Source organism: Caretta caretta, chromosome 1 (genome assembly GCF_965140235.1).
Source record: "Caretta caretta isolate rCarCar2 chromosome 1, rCarCar1.hap1, whole genome shotgun sequence".
NCBI classification, from domain to species: Eukaryota; Metazoa; Chordata; order Testudines; family Cheloniidae; genus Caretta; species Caretta caretta.
In genome coordinates, this window is record NC_134206.1 from 19,609,295 (window position 1) to 19,636,052 (window position 26,758).

Below are 26,758 nucleotides of genomic sequence, written 5' to 3' on the forward strand. Positions count from 1 at the left end.
TGGCCCTGAGTCCTCCATGAAGGGCACTTGGGTTTGGAAACCACAAGCCTTCTTGGTCAGGAAAGGGGCTAGGGACTCACTTTTAAAAAAACAAAATGAAAACTAAGAGTCTCCTTTTTGGAGCCTTAAGACTGGCTATACTAACAAGGGCCTTGTGAAAACTCACATAAATTACTGTGAGGGAAATCAAAATATGGTAACAGACGAGGTAAATAAAGTCAGTACTGTATCATAGCATGAGTCATGTACTGAATTGTAGCATGGGAGTTTCCAGAATTTGCTGGGTCCACAATTTAAAGACTTAACATGTGGAGACAATTTAAAAAGTCACATATGTAGCTACCGGTGCTGCTATCCTTATAGTCAATATCTCACATAGCACAATCCTTGACTGGGTCCTTGACTGGAGCCTCTAGATGCTGACACAATACAAATACATCAGAAATAATAATGGTGGTTGCAGCAGCAGAAAATAAACAGAAGCAAGTGTATTCTTGTAATCCATACCTCCATGCCCCAAAGGGTACTGGGACGGGGAGGAGAGGTAATCATCTTTCTGTCAACCAAATAATCCCCTTAAATTAGGTGCATTCCACAGGGCCTCTTTCACCCAGTATAAACACCTCCTTTATCCAGAGTGGTATGGAGCGGGCAGGGCAGAATGGGGAATCAGGCTATCAGTCTCCATAGGAGAGCTGAGGGCTTCCACAGAACAAAAACACAGCTGTTTTTCCTGAATGAATCTTAACTTATATTGATTTTTTCTAAAGAGAGGATTTTAAGTGCCATGTAGCTACCATATTGGTTTACATTAAAATATATTTTCCGTAGTACTTCAGAGATGATACCTGTGCTAAGCTGTAATGGTTTCAGCAAATCTATATTCATTTTAGGCACAAATGTGCTGGTTAAGAACTTCACATTAGATTTAAATAAAGACAGACACTCTGCTGGTTTGAAGACTAATATATCGGTTATACCTAACATGCCACTATTTAGAATGTATTGATTTAAACCAACAAACAAAAGTACATTGCTTCAAATAAGTTCCTGTTGATTGCACTGGGAGAATATTAAGTCACTGGAATGTTTTTAGTTGATATGGATTGGCTAAAAAAGCAAAACTGCTTATTTCCATTACCAAATGGCATTTCATGAAAGGAGATTGTTTTCAGATAATTTAGCAAAACATTTATTGGGATAGTCTTCCATTTTTAATTATATTTCAGATACTCACACATTGTGCCTATCTATAATCTATAGACACACTTATCAGAGTAGCAGTCGTGTTAGTCTGTATCCGCAAAAAGAACAGGAGTACTCCATCTTCTCTGTTGATATATATATATATATATATATATATATATCTTCTTACTATATGTTCCATTCTATGCATCCAATGAAGTGGACTGTAGCCCATGAAAGCTTATGCTCTCATAAATTTGTTAGTCTCTAAGATGCCACAAGTACTCCTGTTCTTTTTGCAGACATACTTATATAAATTAAAACATGTACTTATTGTAAAAATATTGTCTCAAATAATATAGAGTACAAAACTTGTCAGTCCCCTTTCATTATTATTTGTGTTCTCATGTTATCTGGAGGCCCCAACTGAAACTGAAGCATTGTTGTGCTTGAGACACAGGGTAAGAGCCAATCTAAATAGATAAGACAGTAGGAAGTATTATTGTCCCATTTTCACAGATTGTCCACATAGCTATTTTTAGAGGATGAGCCCATGTCTGTGCCCCTGGGCTGGGACTAGGAGGCTCACTCCTGTGGCCTCTGTAGGTATATCCAATGTGACTTGCTTGAGTCTACACAGTAAGTCTCAGACAGAGCTGGATGTCCCAATTTCCAGTCCTGTACCTCAAATACAAGGCCATCCTTCCTCTCCTTTGGGCCCCAAACTTAACATGCACAGACCTTTGGCTTCAGTGGGGCTCTGCAGAGATTTGGTTCACAAATCATTCACTAGCTGATCCTTGTTTTCATGAATTTATTCATTATTGTAAAGTATTCACTGACCAAATAGCAGGATATATTTTTAGTCTGCCAGTCATGCAATTATTGAATTGTTCAGTTGTTATTTGTGGTTCAATTATTTACCATTTGTGGTGTGTGGTTGGTTACCTGAGTCACACAGTGTTGTTCCTATTATCTGATTGGATGACAAACTTTTAAAAAAGAATAATAATAAATTGTGAACAACATACTTTCAGTAGGAGTTTTCAGCCCAAAACTGTGAAACTTCCCAAGAGTCACTTTCACGGGCAGCCAGTGGTTATCAAAATACTCACAAGTAACTTACAATACAACCACAGTGAATCCAACTTTGTGCTTTTATTTACAAAAATATTCAGAAATCAGGATTATTTTAAGAACTATATGACCAGAGTTAACATAGATTCCTAGAACATTTAGTCTGACCTTTTGTATAACACATGCCAAGTAACCTGTGATTCAATTAGCGCCTACATCTCCACATACTAGAATAATCTTATATTTATTTGGCACCTGTAATCAGAAAGGACTACAAAATGCTTTGTAAATATTATATATACAAGAATCTTTTCCTCCACTACCAAGTGGTAGCCAGCTCTGGGGTGGTAGGTGGCAGCCACCTAGCAGCACAAAGCAGTGAGATTTAAGTAGGGCAGAAAGTGTTGCCAACTGGAACAAGCCAGAGCAGCATCCCGAGGGGATACAGTAAGTGGGGTTATGGGGAACACGGCTCACCCTTCTGTGCTGAAAAGTATAAGGCAGATCTACCTCCTTTTCCTGGCTGGGGGACCTGGGCTCCTCACACTACTCTACCTCCTCCTTGGCTGGTGCAACCAGAGCTCCTCCTATGGTTTCAATCTATGTTGAAGCACAGAGCATCCCCTAACACCCTACTGGTTCATCTCCAGCTTTCATGACATAAAGTCCTTTTTCATATAAATGATTTGGGAGAGAAAAAAATAAAGGATAACATCTATTTAATATAGAAAAGTAGTTAGTGAGCAAGCAAAGTACATTTCTTTCTAACCAACAATGTTCTGTAGCAGAGGACAGGCTCAAACTCCATCCTTCACATAACCCATTGTCACTATTCAGGAGTGCTTGTTATATGGGACTCTCCTCAAGGCTGAATGTCCTGCCTTTTATCAGTTCAAGCCAGACCTATAATATATTTTAATGTATTGTTTATTGTGTTCTTAATGTCATATTAGTGGCTCTGTTTGCTAACACAATTCCAGAGCATTATTGCTTAAGTAGCTTTCGAATTAAATTAGCAAACTGAATACTAACAGGAAAAGAAACACCACAGTATGCTGCTGGATAGCACCTACAACAAATATCTCCATACCAGTCAGTCTGAGAAGCTCTGCTCTATGGTTATAAATAGACCCCCATCTTCATAAATAGGAGGCATATTGCTCAGAGGAACAAGCACATTGACCTTGTCATAAAAAATTACACTAGTCTCCTTTCTTGGACCAATGTACATTTTTTTCTCCAGCAAAAAATGTTCAGTGTCTTATATGGATATATTGACAGGCTGATACTAAGTGCCCATGAGTTTTACTGTAAGTATGTGTCCTTCCTGAACTGACCCTTATAAAAAGCCCTCCCTGAACTGATCTGTAAAGCACCTAACTATACCTCTCTTAAATCCCTCTTGGAGATCCATTTCATCTGTCATGCTTACAAGAAAAGGGTAATGATAATGGACAGCTTGAGGGGAAGTTGAGGAAGGTCAATGTGTCTTTATTCCATAACTCAAAGTAAACCTCTTCCTTACCTATGAATAATCTCTCATTCTCAAACTTGACTTCACTGGTACTACTCCTATGTGTAAAGTTAAGCACGGATTTCAGTATTAGCAGGATCATGGCCTGAGTGAAGAATTTAAGAATTTACAGTTTATTCATTTATTATTAGTTTATATTTTATTTTATCTGCCTGTCTCCCCTTTCTCCATACCCCTCACACTGACTGTTGCAATTAGAACATTTGCTCATTTGTTGATGTTGAGAGCATGTAAAGATTAGGCCGTCTTTAAATTTTTGTGTTAGTAAAATTGGCAATTTTACCGATATTCATCATCTGTCATTATGTTCATTGCTGAATACTTTTGACATGAAACTGATGTTTGAGTGTCTCAGCTGTCATATTTAAAAGGTTATGTTTTCAGCTCCAGGGTCATGAAAAAAACCTTGAACATGTGAATCAAGTGTAATCAATGAGGTACTGTCTTCCCCATTCTGATCCTGATGATTCCTCCCCCCCGCCCACTCTCCCAAGACAAACCCTAGGCTACCATCTAGGCTACACATTTCCTCAATCTCTGTACTATCTGAGCCCCTGACAAGTATTTATCAATTTGTCCTCAACACTCCTGAGAGGAGGGAAGTATTATTTTCCCCACTTTACACACAGAGAGTTGAGGCACAGAGAGATTAAGGGACATATTTTTAAAGCTATTTAGGCACCTAAAGATGCAGATAGGCTCCTAATGGGATTTTCAACAGCATCAATGGGAGTTAGGTACCGACCTGCCAGTGAAAATCTCACTAGGCACCTATCTGTACATTTAGGTGCCTAAATACCTCTTAAAGGCTGGCTCCAAGTGACTTGCCCAAGGAAACAGCGGAAGACTGTGACTGAGATTGACACTGAACCCAGACATCTTGGGTCCCTTTTATCCTCTTCAGAGGCTAATGTATGCCATTTTCCATCTCTGGTCATGCTCTGGATCCTTGCCCACACACCCAAATGCACAGTACAAGTCAGAAGAGGATTCTGCAATAAGCTCTCACTTACACCACTGCTTCTTGGTATTTCCTGATTGGAGAGCTCTGCAAACAAATCACGACTACCACACAGTGAACTGACCGGAAAGTGATCCAGAAGCAAAGCAAACCTGAGAGGTTTAGGGGCACTGCCTTGTAATCCCTGTGACTTCAAAGGGCAACGGTGGATTAGCAGATTCAATTTGGAGCTGGAAATCAGACCTTTTGAGTTTGCCACTCACGTGCTATATGATCATCTAACCTCTATTCTCTCCAGAGACTTTTAGATAGTCTCATGTATAAAACAACCGCTGTCACACAGATGTTTGCAAACCCTGATGGTCTCTGGTTCACCGTGTGGCTCAGTGTCTCCAGGTGTATGAAAATGGTCAATTTCACTTAGCTAGTTTTTCTGCAACTGAAGCTGAGAATTGCTAGTATGGTTTCCTTGTGCTCCTGGTTTTAGTGCTGTTCCCTCTGTCACCTCTCTCCCTTTTGTCTGGGTTAGTTATAGAACTTACCTATTGAACTCAGCAGAGACAGCAGGGCAGCAGATATTAACCGGGACATCTCAGATTTCCATATCTTTCTTTTGTGTATGATATGGCGTCTTCCTTTTCTCTTGTGATATTTTTGGAGGCATCCATAATGTTAATTACCTCTCTTTGGTACACCTGGTGGCTGTAACAAAAGTGTAGCCAGGTTCATGACTCTTACTGTAGATGCTCATATATAGGCCATAAAAGCTCTGATCTTTTCCCTTATCCTCTGTATTGCCACCTTTACAGCTGAGGTCTACATATATATTGCCATTTTCTCTGTCCTATTTAGGCTTGTTGTTTCTTTATTATCCCAAAATGTGAAGAGCAAAGGAAGGAAGGCTTCCCTACCCATCTTACTACTCTAATTACTAGTTCCATTCACTCCCCAATCATTTTTCTTCTCCCACTGTATGGGAGTACCCCTTGTCCCCTTCCTGGAATTCAGATGGTCACCCAATCACTTTCTCTAGAGCGAATAGGTAAAATGCAACTGGGCATCTGTAAACAGTGGTGTGAAAAAAAATATTCAAATACCATTGAGCAGCACGTCGACTGAATAATGAAATGCTTCCAAGATTTGCATCCCCAGGAACGACAACAGAAAACATTTTCAGGTATATCATTTTCAAATTTCTTTCTACTCATAGACAAAAGGCAGATGAGCATTTTCTACACTAACCAATTGATATTCCACACTGGACAACTGATGTTGCAGGAAAACTCGATCCATTTCAGAGACATCCCCTGAAATGCATTAGAGCTAGTCAGAAATTTTCCAGCAGAACTTTTTTTCCCTCCGGAAAACGGTGATGTGTGGAAACAGAAATGTTCAACAGGAATGTGTTGATTGCAGTGGAAGCCAGGCAGGCTGCCACAAAACCAGAGCCCCAGACTCTTGGGCAGCCCACTTGGAAGGCTTCTGCAGAGTCAAGGAGTTTTGGGAGGTGGAAGCATTATTTCTTGACAATTTCCATTCCCTGGGAAAGATCGCATTTCTGACCTTTCATTCCTAACTGGAACATTTTTTTAAAAATGGGAAATTCCCTGTGGGATTGAAATTCCGATTGCAGCTCATCTTTAGTCAACATCTTGCCACTCAGATTCACCACATTTGCCATACTTGCAAAGTCCCTATAGAAATTCTCCATTGGGCTAGGTCTAGACGTGGGAGGTAATTGTGACCCTCTACTTGGCACAGGCCTCAGCTGGAGTATTATGTCTAATTCTGGGTGTTACATTTTAGGAAATATGTGGACAAATCAGAGAGAGTCCAGAGGAGAGCAACAAAAATGATGAAAGGTTTAGAAAACCTGACCTGTGAGGAAGTGTTAAAAAACTGGGCCTGTATAGTTCTGAGAAAAGAACACTAAGGGAGGATCTGGTAAAAGTCCTCAAATATGTTAAGGGATGTTATAAAGAGGATGGTGATCAATTGTTCTCCATGTCTACTGAAGGTAGCACAAGAAGTAATCTACAGCAAGGGAGATTTAGGTTAGATATGAGGAAAAACTTTCTAACTGTCAGAGTAATTAAACTCTGAAACAGCCTTCTAAAGGAGATTGTGGAATCCCCATCATTGGAGGTTTTCAAGGACAGGTTGGACAAACAGCTGGGGAGCATCTAGGTTTACTTGGTCCTGCTTCAGCACAGGGGACTTGATGACTTCAAGGTCTGTTCCAGCCCTACATTTCTATGATTCTATAAGTATGTCTACACTACAAAATTAAGGTGACTTACATTATGTCAACGTACAGTCACTGCAGTAATTGAATCAGTGTTGTATGTCCACACTAACTCCTTCTGTCAGCAGTGTGCATCCTCATCAGGAGTGCTTGCACCACTGTCAGTGTGGTGCATTGTGGGGCACTGAGAGCTGGAGCAGGGTGGCGGGGCTCTGGCTGTCAGCCCTGGGTGGTGGGGCTCTGTCTGTCAGAAAATCCTCATAGATTTAGTGGTGGGAACTCTGACTTACACAGTACTGCACCCCCAAACTCTCCCCCCATCAAAAGTGTAGAGAACTTTAAAACTGAAGAGAAGGTTTTTCTTCCCATGTTTACCAACCTAAGAGATATTGACAGCAACTAGTTTCCCCAGTACACCCTGCACCAATACCTGCTATTACATCCAGCAGTGATTGAAAATCACATACACATTTTTTCTGCTAAGTTGATCAGCAGTAAACCACTTATTATTTATTATTAGTAGATTTCAGAGATAAGACTAACAAGATGACAGAGAGAGAGAACTTAACTTGTCTTAGAGCTATTGTTTTTGTACTTTGGGGCAGATATCACCATATCATTTCACATTCAGCTCACATTTTGCAAGTTAACTTTGCAACTCTAAGTATTGCAAACATCATCATTTAAAAAATTATGAACCTAGATTCTGCAGAAAATTATGCAATGAATTTCCTACTCATACCCACCAAAAAGCAAGTATGTGGTCATTTACACATTCATTATATTGAATAAATGTTTATTTACCTATAAAAGCTCCTTCGACAAAACCAATGAAAAACAAAGAAAAGAAAAAAAATCAAAGCAAACTGATATATTTACCATTTATATAGCAATTTTTGGCTGGTGATCTAGGAGCATTTTACAAATAGGGGTAAAAACCCCATTTTTAACAGATGGAAACAGACACAACAAGAGCAAGTGATTTACCCTAAACCATGCTGCTAGTCAATTTCAGGACTGGGACCCTGCAGACTTACAATCCTGTAACCAACTACACTCCTGCACACAGAACATATAGCCTGAGAAAACGGGAGCTGGGCCAATACCTTAAAAACGGAACAAGTCAGCACATTATTTGATGAACCATTGGAACATTTGTTGAATTATGTATCTGATCAAAAGTATTCCACCAGCTCTAATGGCTGTGCTGTATGTAAAACCGCATATGAATGTACAATATAGAAGGCTGCAGTAATAGAAATAGCTCAAGACTGCTCACAAAAAGCAACCAGTTATCAAATCACATGACAATGCAGGAACTAGATTAGAACATTGACAATTCAATCCGGAGAGGAATTTTCTAAAGCAAGCATGAAAGTCAGTCTTTGTGCCTATATCTAGCTATACCATATTCATCACCTTGGCAATAAACGTCTAAAAAGCAAGCCATTATAACGTATATCCTGTACAAGAGGGTGAATTTGAATCATCTATTTAAATCCCGAAATTGCTCAATGCATATCAGAGGCTTAATGCATACAAACGCTGTTCAGGTTATTATCTACAAACACAATTCAACTGCACATTTTCACATGCCTAGTTTTCTCCATTGTATTACTTTTAGCTGAATCATCAAGCTGGGAAACACACCCTGTGTACATACTGAGACAGTTATGTCTGAATACAGGCGTTTCCTCCAAATCTAATCTTTCTTGGGTCTCAGGTCTTGCAGCAATGAGATGACGTTTGATGCCAGATTCACTGATCCCTGTGTAAGTTTTGACTGTGCTTTTCTCCCCCCACCTTCAGCTGTGCATATACTTTTATTGTCTGATTCAAACGCCACTAAACTGTAAGATTGTGCCAACGCTGCATCCTGTCCATGCTTTGTCACTTCAGCTGCCCAGAATGTTAATGTTTGGCTTCCTTTCAATTTATTCCCACCGGTCTTTAGAAACCACAAGCTCAAATACTCTTCTCCGTGCTTACAGAGATCATTTGTCCCCACATGGATGACCAATTCAAAAGGATTCCTCTTGTGATGTGCTTATGGAGAAAAGTGATGGAAATAAAATTTCAATCTCTGCCAATATTCTGAGGTTGTAAAGAGTGCCAGTCATATTAATACCTAAAAGAGGGAAATCATTTTTAATTGAGGGATGGGATGGAAAAGGAATAAATGTTGAGAAAAGAGGGATCAGGCTTGATTCCAGTTCTATTTCAGGAGGGATGGCATCCCTCTGGGGTCTCATGATATGGTTTAAGAAGTCTCTTTTCTCAGATGGCACTTTGTACATTGGAGAATCCTCACTTTTAGTTTGGAATTAATTAAAATCAAGAGAATGGAGTGTACCGAAGCATATGCAGAAACCATTATTGCACAGATTTCAAAAGTCCAGATGTAGTTATCTACCTTGTTAAGCAGTAATAATAGAGTTTGAGCAGCAAAACTGGAAACATAGAGGATAAGGAAAGAGATCAATGCTTTTATGGCATTTATATAAGCACCTGTCTTGGGATCCCTGAAGCTGGTTATATTTTGTTGCATCTCCTTGGTGTGACTCCATAGAGAAGTAATTAACAGGATTGAAGACACCAAAGATATTGTAAGAGGAAAGAAACTCCCTACAATGTACAGAAAAAAAAAAGAGATCTGGGCTATGCCAATTAATGTCTGTCACAGAGTTGTTCTCTAGATGATCCCCTGTTGAGTTGCAGTGCTGAATTGCACACAGAGTCCACAACAATGGGATAGAGGTGACAGAAGAAACCAGCAACGACCCCAGGAGCAGCCATGGAACCATCCCATAGATTCTCTGCTTCATTCACAGTAAGAGCAGTTGGGTGAAACTGATGATCTTCATGCAGTACAAGACGCTGAGGCAGGTGGCAAACCAGAGACTGGCATGGTTTACAAACATCCGTAGGATAACATATGCTGTATACAGAGGAGCCAGTTTGAGTATATTTGGAAAGTAGAGACTGGATATGCGCTGTTAACTTCCCCTGCAACACAAATCTTGATGTGTTCAGAGGGATCAGGATCATATAAGAGGAAGAGATTTTTCTACTTTTGATCCAGTCAAGGCAATTAATGACTGCAATAAATCCGTTTCCAACAAACCCTCCAATGACCAAAATTATTAAAATAATTAGTGGAATGCTAAACAGAGGCAAAATTTTTCTACTCTGAGTCACCACTGCCTGCCTCTTGCGGAGTTCCAGAATAAATCTCCTCTGGGGTCAGTTGGTATTCAGCTAGCTGCATGCACAGCCTGCCTGCCTTTTATCTATGATCTGAAAGTGACCATGGGAAGCATTTTGCCAGTGCTGATATTTGGGATGCAAATCTCAGAATGGTTTAATTCTGGAATCCACATCCTACTCACACATCTGGTATCAACATATTTTCTTCGACAGGTTGGCGGACAGATGGTCAGCTGCTACTCACCATGGTTTACCCTACCATTGATATTCCTACTTAGAGTGGTGAGACCTCTGTGGCTATGGTTCTGAATGTACCTTATACTGTGGGAGAGGGGAAATGTTGGAGAAAGTCTATGAATGTGGAGGATGTGCAAGGGCAGAGGTAGGGGGAAGAGAGAGAGAAGGATGCTCCCTCATCCCAACTCAGGAGAGAAAAAATAAAAATTAGAGCTCCATGGGGAACAGCTGGGAAAGAAAAGAACTAACTTTGGGGATAAGATGAAGAGTTGCATATAATTATGTGGGGGAATAAGGGGGAAAGCTGAAAGGGAGGAATAACTAAGCAGAAGTAGAATATGAAACAGAAAAGTTCCTGGCCTGAATTTTAAGTGGCTGAGTGCCCACAGCTCTCATTGCTTTCAAGTAGGGTAGCTGGTGATCTGTGTCTCTGAAAAGTTCTCGGCAAGTTTTGTTCACACCATTGTAATAAGAAAACAGAAAGTTTAATCTGGCAAAAAATAGACTGAAAAAAATATAATACAGTAAAGGGAACAAAGGAAAAGTTGAAGAGAGAAAAAGTATTCTAACCACATTTTAATGTATATACCTTTCGAATATATCTGTTTCCTGTCCATTTCTATCACCCTGAATGGCTAACAATTATCACCAAACCATTATAACTGCCATGAAGGCTTTAGTAGGGGAGGATATCTTCAGAGTAATGCAAAGAGGACAGAGCAGGGGCCAGCCAGGGGTTCTACCACCATGTGAATTCTCCAATCCTCAGCCTGGTGCCAGGGAATCATATCACATACCGAATCTTCATCTGTCCAAAATCTGAATCAGCCTCAATGGAGTTCCTCTGTATTTTGGAGAGAGGAAGACCGCTCTCCCTTTGGCTGGGTGCTGCAATGAGGCCCGTAGTGAGGTATATGTGTGCAGCATTGTGCAATAGGCCAGGGCCTGTTAGCCTATGCAGTGCCTTAGACATAACTAATGTGGCAAGAATCATGGATTTATGGAGTAATCTCCCCCCATTTTCCCACCCCGAGCCCCATCTAATTTAATCTAATATGGAATCCCCTTGTGTTCATGAATGTTGACATTAAATTCCTTCCACAGAAATAAATGGGGAGGTGGAACTAGAGATTTTGATGGGTGGATAGGGGATAGTTGAGGTATTTGGCACATAGAAAGAGATGGGAAGTTCTTTGGCACTAAGTCATTGGGTGGTGGTGATACAACTCTTTGGTCCATCATTTTTGGCAAGGTGGAGGTGACTTTAAATAAGAGGAGGAGAAAGTTTAAAAATCCTCAGTTCTGAAGCCTGGAAACCCAGCCAGCCACTAGCTACTCCGCAGCCCCATGTGCAAATATTGCCATTACATCCTAACTTATTTTTTCTGCTAACATGAACAGCAATGAAATAGTTAATCTAGATTAACACAAGTAGACTTTATAATTAAAATTCTATTGTGATGTAAACAAGAAATTAACACCTTCCTCAGAGGTATTGTTTCTGCAGACAACACTAGGACAAGTTAACACTGGAGTTGGAGGTGTAATTTCCAGCTTGGATAGACATAGTCACACTCGCTTTGATCAAGCTAGTGAGCTAAATGTAGCTGTGAACCTGTGGCAATGCAGACAGCAGCCTGGGCTAGCCACCTGAGTACAATCCTGCCGAAGACCCTAGGTACGTACTTAGCCAGCTATCCTGCGCCACCACGGTTACACTTCTATATTTTAGCCCACTAGCTCAATCAAACCTAGTGTGTGTGTATGTCTATCCAAGCCAGAAATGACACCTCCAGCTGCAGTGCAGATGTACCTAGTTGCAATCAATTTATATTTTGGAGGTTATATTTTAGCAACCGAAAACACTAGAAGCTCGTTTTTTATAATGTGATATTACACTCTGCAGCGTGATAGTTCAATCCACTTCCAAAAACTCAGTTAGGAGGCCATTTGAATGTTTACATAATAGCATCATATATGAATCCCCAAATATTAAAAAAAAATCTAAAGCTCCTTCAAAATGAGTGCAAGAAAAAACTAAAAGCAAATCAACGTATTTAGCATTTCACAAAGTGCTTTTCACCTAGAGGTAGCAGAGCATTTTATAAAGGAGGTTAAGTAGCATTAGCCATATTTTCCAAGGGGGAAACTAATGTTAACATGGACCACAATTTCTTTCTCAACAAAATGTGGGTAATGATACTTAATTTTGTAAAACAAAGCAAGACAACGAACTAGAATGCAGATTAGATCTAGATCAGTTGGTTTCCAGTCATATGCACACTATTTCTTACACACAGCATATGTATATTGCAACTTGTCACATACCTTAACCATTTAATTGAATCCTAAATCACTCAATGAAACATGGCAACTTTTAAATATTATGTCTTTGTATGAACAATATTAAACAAACTAGTGGTGGCAGAGTATGAAAACGTGTATTTGAATAGCCACCTAGTTCAGAGCTGCTTACAGCAAGCAATACGTTGTCACCATACTGGCATATACTTTGATAGGATCATAATTAATTCAATCAATTCAAATAAAAGAGGGAGATTTTGAAGAAAACCATTAAAAAGTCCGCCTGTCTATATCTACTTACACCACATTCACAACCTAGGCAATCAACCTACAGATAATAAGCCATTAAAAGTATAAAATAAATTACTATATGGGAGAGTAACTTTAATCAACTACTTACTTCTTAAGCCTCGGACATGGATTTATCATCAAAATGCATGCACACCCAGCTCAATTTCCAATTTTGTTATAGTATTCAATGACAATTAGCAGAGTGAAAAATCTCTGTCCTCGCTATTACTTTCAGCTAACCGCTCACCCTGGAGAGTGTACAGTGTGCATGTAAAAGGCCAGGTATATCTTGTCCTAGCTGGATTTCATATTATTCTAAACTTTATTTTGTTGTTTGATCCTGCTGCAAAGTTATGGTATTCGATACCAGGTTCAATGAAGCATGCAGGTTTGTTCCCCATCATCTCTCACCACTCCTCTCCATTTCAAGTCCATCATAACTGCCAGAGATGTAAGGAGCACGGAAGATTGTTCCAGTAATATGCACAGTCCATAGTTTAACAAATTTATTTGGGCATAAGCTTTTGTGGGCTAAAACCCACTTCATTGGATGCATGCAGTGGAAAATACAGTAGGAAGATATATATACACAGAGAACATGAAAAAATGGGTGTTGCCATACCAACTGTAACAAGACCAATCAATTAAGGTGGGCTATTATCAGCAGGAAAAAAAAAACCTTTTGTAGTGATATGATAATCAGGATGGCCCATGTCAAACAGTTGACAAGAAGGTGTGAGGAACAGTAGGGGGAAAACAGCATAGGGAAAAAGCTTTTACTTTGCATAATGACCCAAAGTAAATGACACAAAGTAAAAACTATTTCCCCATGCAAATTTTCCCCCTACTGTTACTCACACCTTCTTGTCAACTGTTTGAAATGGGCCACCCTGATTATCATATCACTACAAAAGGTTTTTTTCTCCTGCTGATAATAGCCCACCTTAATTGATTGGTCTCGTTACAGTTGGTATGGCAACACCCATTTTTTCATGTTCTCTGTGTATATATATCTTCCTACTGTATTTTCCACTGCATGCATCCGATGAAGTGGGTTTTAGCCCACATAAGCTTATGCCCAGATAAATGTGTTAGTCTCTAAGGTACCACAAGTGCTCCTTGGTTTTTTTGCTGATACAGACTAACATGGCTATCACTCTGAAAAAAGTTCATAGTTTGTCACCTAATCTCCTCTGAACTTCAGGGTGTGTAGCCTCCTTTCAATTCATTCCCACTGGTCCTTCAAGTAACAAACTCTGAGACTCTTATTAACAATAAAGATGGCTATCTGTAAGCAACTAGTCTATAGCCCTATTATTAACTGTTTGTAGTAATATAGGACCTCGGAACTCTAGTCATGGACAGGACTCCTGTTGAGCTCGAACTCCAAGCTGTAATGGATTCCTCTTGTGATGGTGGACTCCACTTGTGATCATGGAAGGAGAAAAGAATGATTAGAGAATTTCACATTTCTTTTCTATCTCATAGATATTTCAAGGGCACAGGGGCCATAGTAGCTACTCCAGTAAAATATTTATTTATTCAGCAGTAGGATGGAGAAGGGAAAGCAGTGTAGAGAAACAAGTATTGACTCCAACTGTCTCCTACAGGGGTTATCTACATCTGTGATCTTCTGATATGGTTTAAGAGGTCCCTTCTCTCAGACAGCATTTTATACAGTGAAGATTCCTCACTGATGCCAGTTTCAGTTTAGAATTCATTAGAATCAAGATAATGGAGTGCACTGAAGAATATCCAGCAACCAGTAAAGAATATCCAGCAACCAGTAATCAATCAGTAAAGAGATTGAAGGTATCCAGAGGCTACCAGCTAGACAGATAGGCAATGTCATCAGGACCACAGATTCAAAACCAGAAACATAGAGGACAAGGAGGGAGAGCAGAGCTTGAATCGTATTTACATGAGCATCTGTCCTGGGATCCATGAAGCTGTAGGCATTACATCTCATCTGCCTGGTGTGTCTCCTCAGACAGATCAGCAGCAGGATGGATGACACCAAAAATATAATAAGGGGAAAGAAACATCCCAACAAATACAAAAGCTGGATATGGAGTTCTGTCACAACCCCATTAATCTCTCTGAGAGTGATGTTCTCTGATAGATTCCAAATTGATTTGCAGTGATAATGGCTATGATCAACCGAGATGTAAGGGAGCGAGGTGACAGAGGAGACCAGCACTGGCCCCACAAGCAGCCATGGAACCATCCCAGAGATTCTCAGCTTCATTTGCAGGAAGAGTGGTTTGGAGAAGTTAGCAGTATTCACAAAGTAAAAGATGCTGAGCCACGTGGCAAACCAGAGACTAGCAATGGTTAAATACGTCCACAGGAAAGTGAGCATTTTATTTGTATGACCAAACTTCTCTCTCTCTGGAGACAAGAGAGAGTGGATGTACGATATCATCATCACATACAAGAGAAATCTCAATATACTCAGAGAGACAAGGATCATGTCACAGGGGGACAGTTTCCTCCTTCTGATCCAGTCAATACAATTAATCACTGCAATAAACAGATTTCCCACAATCCAACAATGATTTCAATCGCTAAAACAATTAGAATGATTATTAGAAGTGGAGTCAACATCTTCCCTCTCACATTCACCAATGCCTACTTCCTTTCTACAGGTTTCGTGGCAGCACCAATTCACTGATAGCTAGTTGACACTGTCCTTCTGCCTTTTATCTAGGAGCAGGAAAATACCTGAACATGATACTTTCCGGCATTGTTCCTGAGGATACAAATTTTGGAAGGATTTAATTCCTCAGTCTACATCTGACTCACACATAGAGTATTTGCATATTCTCTTCCAAAAGGCTGAATACAGTTGGCCAGCTACACTTCTTCCCTCCGCCTTTTGCCCTACCTTTTATTATAGGTGGAGCAAGTAGCACAGCCTGTTATTAAGGTTGCCTGACACTTCTCATTATAAAACCCTGTTTTCAGTTGCTTGTACTTTTGCTAACTTTTAACCATTTAGGCAGAAATGTTCCCTTCCAAGTGTCTGCCTCGAGCTAAATGTATCTGAAACATCTTGGCCAAAATGGTTCAGCTGTGTCCAAGAATGAGACTAGGGGAAATTGTATTGTTTTTCCCATGTTAAAAAAATTCTGGCAATCATTTCTTCGAAATGTCTAGTGTCCCCTGCTTTGAAGCAGATATGTGAGATTTAGCAGTGAGGTAGCCTGTGTGCTAAGGATGTGCCTTTTGCTGTCGCTGGAAAAACCCGCCCAAGTTATAAACCTCTGAAAAATCACAGCTTGCACATTGCTCCGTAGAGAATTACTAGAATTTAACAGCTAAATTTCAGAAGATTCTGTCAACGATGAACCTGAGTGAACCTCTCATGGCTTCTAGAGCTGACCATGCACCATCCCCACAGACCAACTGAGAATGCTCCCTCCAGCCCAGGGCTATGGGGACTCTGAAGGACGTTCCCTGTAATGGCTGCTTTGGTCCAGGGTGTAGGAAGGAGATATGGGCACTGAGAACAGGAAGCCTGGGCTCTCAGCAACCCCCCTGCTGGGGCATTGGCAATGTAGGGGAGGGAGCTATGCTTACAATGCAGCGGGTACCAAAGCTGGACTGGGTGGAAGGGAAAGAAGTAGACTGGGACAAGGAGTCAGGGGCGGGCAAGCTGGGGCTGGAGTGCGGAGGGGAAGAAATTGTGAGTAGGAGCCGCAGGGGGAGCGCAGACTGGGACTGGTTGGCTAAAGAGACTGGTAGGGAAAGAGAATTTGGAAAGAGATTGGGACAAGAACTGGGGAGAGGGCGAGGGGAGAGACTGAGATCGGATGAGGCACCCAGGAAGGGAGACAGGACCGAGAGCCAGTGGTATGGTCCGGGAAGAGACAGACAGGATGAATAGCTGAGAGGGGAAACGGACTGGCTGGGCAAGGAGACTGGGGACAAGGATTAGGGGCAGGAGAGGGGGGGATGAAAACTGGCTGGGCAAGGAGACTGAGACTGAGTGTGGAGGGGGGAGAGACTAGGATTTGTGGGGAGCCTGAGGCTTGGACAGCAAGCTTGGAGTGCAGTATCACTGCTGCCTTATTGAGATCTAAAGTGTCATATAGGACAAGGGTCCTTGCCTATTGCACAATGAAGTGCACATTTTATTTGGAGGGGGCAATTCTTCTTGCAGCACCCAGTCAAAATAGATCTGTGGCCAGCCAGAGAAATTGGTGTTCCGTGGTGGCCGCTCAAGTTGTCGAGCTAACTCCCAATATCAGCCAAAGACTGTGGCTAATTGTGCAACTGTGGCAAACAGGACCATGTGCTGTGCCTCTGTTTTCCAGCAACAAGGCTGCAAGTAAGACAAGGGACAAATGCTGCATTTTCTGTCTTTGCTTTGCTTTTCTCTCCCCTTGTGTGTTTTGTTTTGCCTTCTCGGAAACTGGATCAGACTTCAGCACCAGCAATGACAACAACAGCAGCTCCAGCTTATCCCAACTAACTTTTTATTTTTTCTCCCAAAAGAACAGTTAATACCATCTTTCTTACTACCTATTAAGTTTTATTTTCTTCTAAAGAGTCTCTACAGACAAAGAGAAAGGGAACTAGTGATATAGCTAAAATGAAAGTTTATTTATTACTTTTCATTTCAAATGCTTTTTTAACTTTTTGCTTTTCTGTATCTTCAATAAAAAAGGTTTAAAAATCTGTACTGGTGCGTTTGCCATGGAACTAAGCAGGCTGAGGGCTTTGTATACCAACCCCAGAGCCCTGTTTAAATCTATTTAATGGTGCACAGTGACAGAGTCCTGTTAACGTCTTTGACTCTGGACCCACTAGTCGGCCAAGATTAATACAACAGCCCTGACGTGAGAGAAACAGAATTTCTGTTCGATGGGACATTCTGACATTTCAAAATTTCATTTCATCCCAAACTGGAACAAAAAGTTGAAATTTCCAAGTTTTCCAAAAAATGAAAATTCTGATATATTTCATTTCAGAAACTTTGGAACAACCTCGTTGAAGCATTTTGTTTTAACTATTATATAATGTCAAACATATGAAAGTGAAATATACCAATACATATTCATGAAAATTATTGATGAAATCAGTATGTTCCCATGAAATGTTCTGATTTAATTAAATCTGCTTTTCCCAATGGAAAAATGGGCTTTTAATTTTTTTTTTTTTACTAGCTCTAGACCAGGGCTTTGTTCCTTCCCCCAAATATCCCTTTCAGTGGGTCTATTCTCTCAGTAGAACTTGGGGGGGGCGGGGGGGCAATAGACCCCAGCTCTCCAAAGACCAGAGGGGAGGAAGAAGCATCAGGGTTTATTCCAAAAGACATCTAAAGTTAGAAGAGGAGCTGTGGCCAGGTGTCAAAGCATCAAAGGCACATGGGGGGCAAAGTGATTTCCCCAAGGCCATATGCCTAGTCAATAACAGACCTGAGACTGGGAAAAAGGCACCCAAATCCCCATACAGCAGCCACGTAGTTTCCTGCACACACAATATGTAGCCTACAAATATTAGAGCTGGTCAAATACCTTAAAACTGAATAATCAAATCACATAATCGATTAAAATGGGAAACTTTTGCTGAATAATGTATTTGAGCACCAGCACATAACATAGTCACTAGAACTGGTTATGTGTTTCAGAGTAGCAGCCGTGTTAGTCTGTATCCGCAAAAAGAAAAGGAGGACTTGTGGCACCTTAGAGACTAACCAATTTATTTGAGCATAAGCTTTTGTGAGCTACAGCTCACTTCATCGGATGCATTCAGTGGAAAATACAGTGGGGAGATTTATATACACAGAGAACATGAAACAATGGGTGTTACCATACACACTGTAAGGAGAATGATCAGGTAAGGTGAGCTATTACCAGCAGGAGAGCGGGGGGGTGGGGGAGAGAAAACCTTTTGTAGTGATAATCAAGGTGGGCCATTTCTAGCAGTAGACAAGAACATCTGAGGAACAGCGAGGGAGAGGGGATGGGGGGAGGAATAAACATGGGGAAATAGTTTTACTTTGTGTAATGACCCATCCACTCCCAGACTTTATTCAAGCCTAAGTTAATTGTATCCATTGATTCTTTTACATAGAGACTGTCCAGTTTGGCCAATTTTCAATGCCCCTCTGCCATGTACATTGGCCAAACTGGACAGTCTCTACGTAAAAGAATCAATGGACACAAATCAGACGTCAAGAATTATAACATCCAAAAACCAGTCGGAGAACACTTCAGTCTCTCTGGTCACTCGATTACAGACCTAAAAGTGGCAATTCTTCAACAAAAAAACTTTAAAAACAGACTCCAGTGAGAGACTGCTGAATTGGAATTAATTTGCAAACTGGATACAATTAACTTAGGCTTGAATAAAGACTGGGAGTGGACGGGTCATTACACAAAGTAAAACTATTTCCCCATGTGAGCTGTAGCTCACGAAAGCTTGTGCTCAAATAAATGTGTTAGTCTCTAAGGTGCCACAAGTCCTCCTTTTCTTTTTATGTTATGTGTGAAACTTCATGTGAATATACAGCGTCAGAAGCTGTATGGTACTGAAAATAGCTCACGGCTGCTCATAGCACACGATCAGTAACAAGTTCCTGACAGCACAGCGATATGTTCACAACAAGGTCAATCAATTCAATGCAAAGAGGGACTTTCTAAAAAAATCATTCAAGTCAGTCTATCTACTGCTACCTAAATCACATTCCCCAACTGGGTAATCAACTTAAAACTTAAGCCATTAAAAATATACAATAAGAGAAACTCAAATTAGATTTAACCTACACATTTCAGAGCAGCTAATTCACATAAATGGGTAGAGCTGTTTGGAACATATTCACATAAATGAAATTTCAGTGAAACATGTTGTTTCATCAGAATGCAAATGTTTTGTGAAGATGTATCTGTTTCCGTTAAACTTTTGTCAGGAAGGTTGTTTTAGGTTCAGGGCACACACTCCCAGCCACACACTATAATCATACATGGGTGGTTAGGTTAGGTTACTGGCTTGGAATATGGGTGATCCCAGGTTTTGGAGTGACCTTTAATGAAAATCTCTGCTGTGTATCAGGTACAGCAGGAACTTGAATCAGGATTTCCTGCATCCCAGGCCAGTACCACACATACTTCTATTTTTGCAAAAACAGTGTTTTGGTTTTTGTTCCAACATGGAAGGAAAACAGCAGCATATTTGAAACCTTGAAATTTGCTGCAAAATGGAATTGTCCTGAGGTCAGATCTATAAATGAGCCCTATATGCTTCCTCTCATCATGTCTTTCTGAAGAAAAATAACAGAAAGTTTCAGATTCTATTGCTGTCTTTAGTGTTTACACAGGACCTGCTACTGGCATATCTAATAGTTGGAAATATTTGTTTGAGAAATAGAACAGAGAAGGGAAGAAATGTGGATTCCAGATTTGATTCCCATTGTTTCTCCTATAGGAGCAAAACAGTCTTTCTAAGGTCTTGCAGTAGGTGTAAGAAGTCCCTCCTCTCATTAGCATTTTGTATGATGGAGAATCCTCTCCAATGCCTGTCTGAGTTTGATTAATTAGAATCAAGATAACAGAGTGTACAGCAGGATATGCAGCAGCAGTGATTGCAGGTGTTCAAGTGCTGTGACAGCTGGACAGGCAGGCAATACCAACAGAAACTGAGCTACAAAACTGGCAACATACAGGATAAAGGAAAGGGATCAGAGCTCTCGAGGCTTTTGCACAAGAACCTATCCTGGGATCCCTAAAGAAGGTTTGTTTGTTTGCATCTACTTGCTCTGTGTCCATGGAGAGGTAATTAATAGGATGAAAGACACCAAATTGATGATGAGGGGTGGGGAGAAGAACTCCATAATGTAGAGAACAAAGACATATAAGATATCCTAGATATTGTCTTCCATATTGATGCTCTCCAGGAGATTCCCAGCTGAGTTACAAAAGTAAGTGCCATGATTAATTCAAATGTAAAGGACAGGTGCTCTGACAGGTCAGGACTGTGTCACAGGAGGAGAGTTTTCCATTTTTAATCCAGCCACTGCAATTAGCAAGTGCAATAAATCATTTCCCCATCACCCCTAGAGTGGTCTCAATCATTACAATGATTAGTGATACGTTCCCTGGAATAAGAAAAGGAGTACTTGTGGCACCTTAGAGACTAACCAATTTATTTGAGCATGAGCTTTCGTGAGCTACAGCTCACTTCATCAGATGTATACCGTGGAAACTGCAGCAGACTTTATATACACACAGATAGTCTGCTGCAGTTTCCACGGTATACATCTGATGAAGTGAGCTGTAGCTCACGAAAGCTCATGCTCAAATAAATTGGTTAGTCTCTAAGGTGCCACAAGTACTCCTTTTCTTTTTGCAAATACAGACTAACACGGCTGTTTCTCTGTTCCCTGGAATACACATCTTCCCACTCACACTTGCCATTGCTTGGGAAATTCCAGGACATCAGATATCACTACAGCACTAAACAACTGACACCTGGCTACTACACGCACCTGTCTTCTGCCTTTTGCCTAGGTGCAGGAGAAAATCTGAAAATGACATTTTTTTTCTGGTGTTATGCCTGAAGATGCAAATCTTGGAAGAATTTCTATACTATGCCTGCATTCTACTGACATGTACATTATTTCAATGTTGTCTTTCATGAGGCTAGGTGAGGATGTCAAGTGCATTTAGCTGTTCTTCCCAGTTTTTGCCCTGTCTTTCATCTTCATACATATAGAAAACAAAATGTGAGCCCTGTGAGGCTATTGGTAAACAGACCTCTTATATGATGGGACAGGGGAAATGTCTCAGAATAATCCATGCAGGTGAGGTACGGTGAAGTGAGAAAGATGCTTCTTTATCACATCTGAGGCTGTGGGGTGAGGGAGAGAGAAACAAAGAAGACTAAGAATAGTTGTAATTTAGGGAGGAATGAAGGGACCTATTTGGTACAGAGAAAATAAGTTGGGCGAGGTAGAAAGGGGTGAAACAATATAGTAAAAGTGAAAGGAAATGGAACCTAAGAGAGACTCCAGATATCCAAATGTCAGACTGAGTTTTGTTTGTTGCACTGTAACAAGAAAACAGAAAATATAAAGATGCCAAATGTTACATGTTTGCCATTGCTGCAGGAGCTAGGAATGGGTATGGATCCCAGATGGCTTCATGTGTTATTATACCACAACTAAAAATAAGAGATTTACAGTGGAGTCTGTGATGGGGTGGTCTGTCCCTTTGATGATGGTAGGGTCTAGAGATCATCCCACCCCATCCTGTGCTGTGGCTCCTTTGAGGTTTGGTACCCCAAAGTCTAGGAAAATTATAAAAAGCAGATATGTGGAGAAAGGAAGTGCTCCCAGGGAATAATCTGTATTTAGGGAAAATCTGTGCTTGTATTCCTTCCAGAGCCCAGCACCTTGTAGAAAGGGTGGGGCAAGGCTCCCCTCTCTCCTATTCAACCAGAGTCAGGGCCGCTTCCCTCAGAACGGGGATAACCAGCAGGAGAAGCTTGCTTGCTGAACCCTCTGAGCCTAGGGATTAACTTGGGACAGGGACTAGCCCAAAGAGAAGTAGTGAAAGCCACAGCTCGCCCAAGGTAATAAGCACAGCCGCAGCAAGAGGAGCTGTGGGTCACCTGTGCTGAGGAGGGAGAACTCAACGGAAAACCCCAATCAAGTGGGGAGGACTGGGAAGATTCCCAAAGCTGAGGGGATAATCTATGTGTCAGGAAGGCCAGGACTAAAATCCCCAGACTCAAGAAGGCAACTGCTGAACTTAAAGGGAAACTCTTTTGGGAAAGCTGTATGAACTAAATAAATTAGACCCCAGGAAAAGGAAAATATTGGTTAAAGACTCTGGAGGCAATTGACTTATTCCCTGCAGGGCCTTGCTCAGCCAGCAGGGGGCACAACAGGGCAGGCACCTGTGGCAGAACCCAGGCCAGTAGAGGGTGCATACTGTTGATTAAAACAAACACTGGCAGGAGTATTGATAATTATCTATTCACACAAAAAGCAACTGTTGAATGACTGAAGATGTACACATATCTAGCCTATGTACCCAAGGGATACCTTGGCTGTTTCTCTTTTCCTCCCTTTCCACCTTTTTGTGCCAGGACTCAAGTGAGTGCAACAAATAATGTATTCTATTAGGAGAGGATTCATACCAGACTTGTTGATTAGTCAGGTTATGGGTATTTCCACTAAAATTGTGGTTCAGTGTCATGTAGACTCTGTATTGTTTATATGAGTGCCTTGAGGCCCCAGCCGAAATCCAGACTCCCCTGTACATGAGACTACAAAGACATATACTAAAAGACAGTCCTTGCCCCCCAAAATTTACAAGCTGATGAGACAAGACAAAGGGTAGGAGAAATGAAGTTGTGATATTCCCGTTTTGTAGATAAGGAAATGAGGCAGAGAGAGTAAGTGACTTGCCCAAGAACACACAGTAAGTCTGTGGCAGAGCCAACAACTGATCCCAAATTTGAGTTCCAAGCCAATACTGTAGCCAAAAGACCATCTATCCTCATTATATCTGTTCTTATCTAGATGGTAAGCTTCTTGGGGCTGTATCTTCCTAAATGTTTCTACAATACCCAGCACAATGGGCCCTGCTACTGATTGAGGCCTCTGAGCATTACCACAATACAAACAAATAAAAAATACCCTTGCCTCAAAATGCTGACAGTCTAACTGAATAACATAATACATGGGACAAAACTCCCAGTGTAAGGACACGAGAAGAATGAGGAAATATCACGGCTGAGGAAAGCCTTCACAAAGGAGTATAGAGGCATCAGATTTTGAGTTGAGATGCTCATCCTCAGAGAAATACAACATCCCTTGTCTATTACTTTAAATATGGCTGATTGTGTCCCTAACACTTTGTAAAGTAATTGTATCAAAAAGGGTCTGGTGTGTTTTGTGAAAATCAAGTGTTTTACTTGCCTTCATAAACTAGCCTCCATATGGTAAGGAGTAATAAATCATGCTGCCATTTAACACATTATATTGCACATAGAAAGTTTTGCAAATTCAGTTGAAAGAGTGTGTGAAAAGGCGATAATCCCTTTTAATGTTTATTTGCAAGTTGTCATGCCCACTGTCATTACTGTGCTGGAGATCTTGTTAATTTCAGTACACTACAACTTGGTTTTTCAAAACAGTGTCTTCCATATGGAGGATTGCACAGAGGCACTTACTGGAGAAAGAGCCCTTCAGAATGACAGGCAGAGTGACTCATATGCACAAAGATGAAAAAATGATGTAAAATAAGAGAGGAAATAGAGGAAAAGAAGAGAATTTTAAGGAGGCATAACCACAAGCCCATCCTTGCACATGAGCTGCAGCGACGGGAGTGCATGGGAAATGGGGAAAGTAAGTGGCCAACTCGTGCCACTTGTATGCTAAAGCGTACAGGAAGATTATAATGGTAGGTTTACTAAGGAGAATTAGCTCAGGGGAGAGAACATGTTAGTGAAGATAAAATTGTGCTGATTCACACTGTGTCAAGGATAAACTGGCTTAACTGAACTTCCCTTGTCACGCCAATGTCAGCCTCACTATTCCCTTCATTTCCTTCTCCCACTTATCTCTGTACTTTTGTTCATCTTCTCCTATGCCTCAAATGACCTCAGGCTCCCAACCTCTCCATTTAAGTGTCCTGCAAACCCACTTTCTCCATGAGGCCTACAAACCCACTAACCTCTATTATTGTAACACTCCCACTCATCTCCTTTCTCTTCCGCCCCAAGCGTAGGTGCCATCCTCAGCTGCACTCACCTCTGAGGGGATGTCCACACAGCAGCTGAAACCATGCCTTAGACCCAGACACACTAGCTCTGCTCCCAGCCAGCACACCTAAAAATAGACATTGTGGCATGGGCAGCAGCTCAGGCTAGCCACCCGAGCTCAGACCTAGGGGGTAGGCAGGCATGGATGTAGGAGGCTTGCTCGAGCTGCTGACCATGCTGCAACATCAACATGGCTACTCTTAACTTGTTAGCTCGAGCAGTCTGGGAGGCATGCCACCAGCTGCAGTGTACACATATCCTAAGCCACCTTTAGGCCTACCTCAAGCTTGGGCCAGACACAGGGCTGCACAAAGTTGACAGCTGTAGCTGATCAACTAGGGATGCAAAGGGACTTTAGCAGAGGTCAAAGACTGGGCCCTTTGCTTTCATCTCTGTTTCAGAATTCTAAATTACCACTTTCTCTGGACGTTGTTGCATCTTTGACTGGTCTTTGTCACTAAGACTGTAAACACCTCAGGGCAGGCTTTTTGTCATTGCGTCTTGCACAATACAGATCATACTGTCAGTGATTAATAATTAATATGTACTAGTAATAAACATCTCTGTGGAAGAAAAGCTGCCCAGTGCATGTATGCTGTCCCTCAGCTCTCTATACGCATAGCTCACATTTCCCTTTTCTATAATTAAGGCATTTGAGAAATATACAAGTACTTTTAAATGTTACTGAATTGTTTTAACTTTCGAAGTTCCTACAGTCACTGAAATCTCCCTTCAATTCAGCTGAAAACTTGCAAAACCGTTAGTGATCATATACAGCACCTGGAAGAAAAAATCTCTAATTGCATCAGTCAGCACAGTAGACCTTAGTAACCTGCTCAGCCCAGGGGACCCAGTGACATTTTATGCTTTGAGACAGGCACTGCTGAATCACCGGGAGAAAGGAAACTTAAATGCTTTTCTCTTTTAGGTAAGGGGATGAAGAAAAAAACCTGACAAAGCTAGACAACCTGATGGGAGAACCAATTCATAGATAAGTCAGTTTGCGTGCAGGATGCTCTTTCTAAATCAAACGGGAAATTGAGCCAAATGAGCTGATCATATACACACTGAATGGAGAATACACATACAGCCATATGCAAGACCTAAACAATTGTTCAGCTGCAACTGCAATACTGATTGTAGCAGTGTTCTCTCTGGCTTGTCTATGTCAAGCAGAAATATTTCAAGAAAGAATGCTGCAGCCCATCCAGTGATCTAGATGAGACAGTCAGATTTACCTACTTGTCTCAAACGAGCACAGATTTTCTTTGCAAAGCCACAGCTACAGATAAATTCCAAGATTTAAATGTTCTGTGTTTCGCTAACACCCCAATAATTCCCAGCACACAACCACAGCACTAAATATTAGAGAATTAACTGCACTGCTTTGTGCAGGTACAGCACCTTACACATGACAATGTGCTTTACCATGACTAAGACTCAGCATCCACGTTAAGTACATTTAGCCATATTCATATTGCAGATGGCTACACTGAGGCACTGAGAAATTATTGCAAACATTTTCATGCCTACATTAGTCATCTAAATCCACTCATAAGCACTAAATAAAAACCAGACTGGGTTTCAGAAGCACAGACGTCCTATTGACATCAGATGTTCCCAATTGCTATGACTTGAGAGGACTCCAGTGACCCATTTGTGTATGAAACACAGAGGCTCCATCAGATACGTTTATGTTGTGATTCCTGTTAATCGTCCATTGCATCTAACGATGGGAGAGACCATAATACAAGACATGCACTTCAACTTGAACAGCCCTTTCAGGACCTCAGCCAAAGAGGGCACTTAAAATCATCAGTTTCCGTGCAGAGAGATTCTCTGCAGAGAAGGCTGATGTTCTATCTGTCATGAACACAGACACCAGGAGGCACAGAGAGAGGTAACAGCTTCAGGCATGCATGTTGCGGCAAACGTGGAAAGT

General features: G+C 41.1%; 1 protein-coding gene and 1 pseudogene across 11 annotated transcripts in view; both read right to left on the reverse strand.

The window, feature by feature from the left end:
* TENM4 (teneurin transmembrane protein 4) overlaps positions 1-26,758 on the reverse strand; it is a 2,292,082-nt gene that overhangs the window by 2,053,737 nt on the left and 211,587 nt on the right. The gene's annotated exons all lie outside the window — the stretch shown is intronic.
* On the reverse strand, positions 9,263-15,648 carry LOC125640918 (taste receptor type 2 member 40-like; annotated as a pseudogene).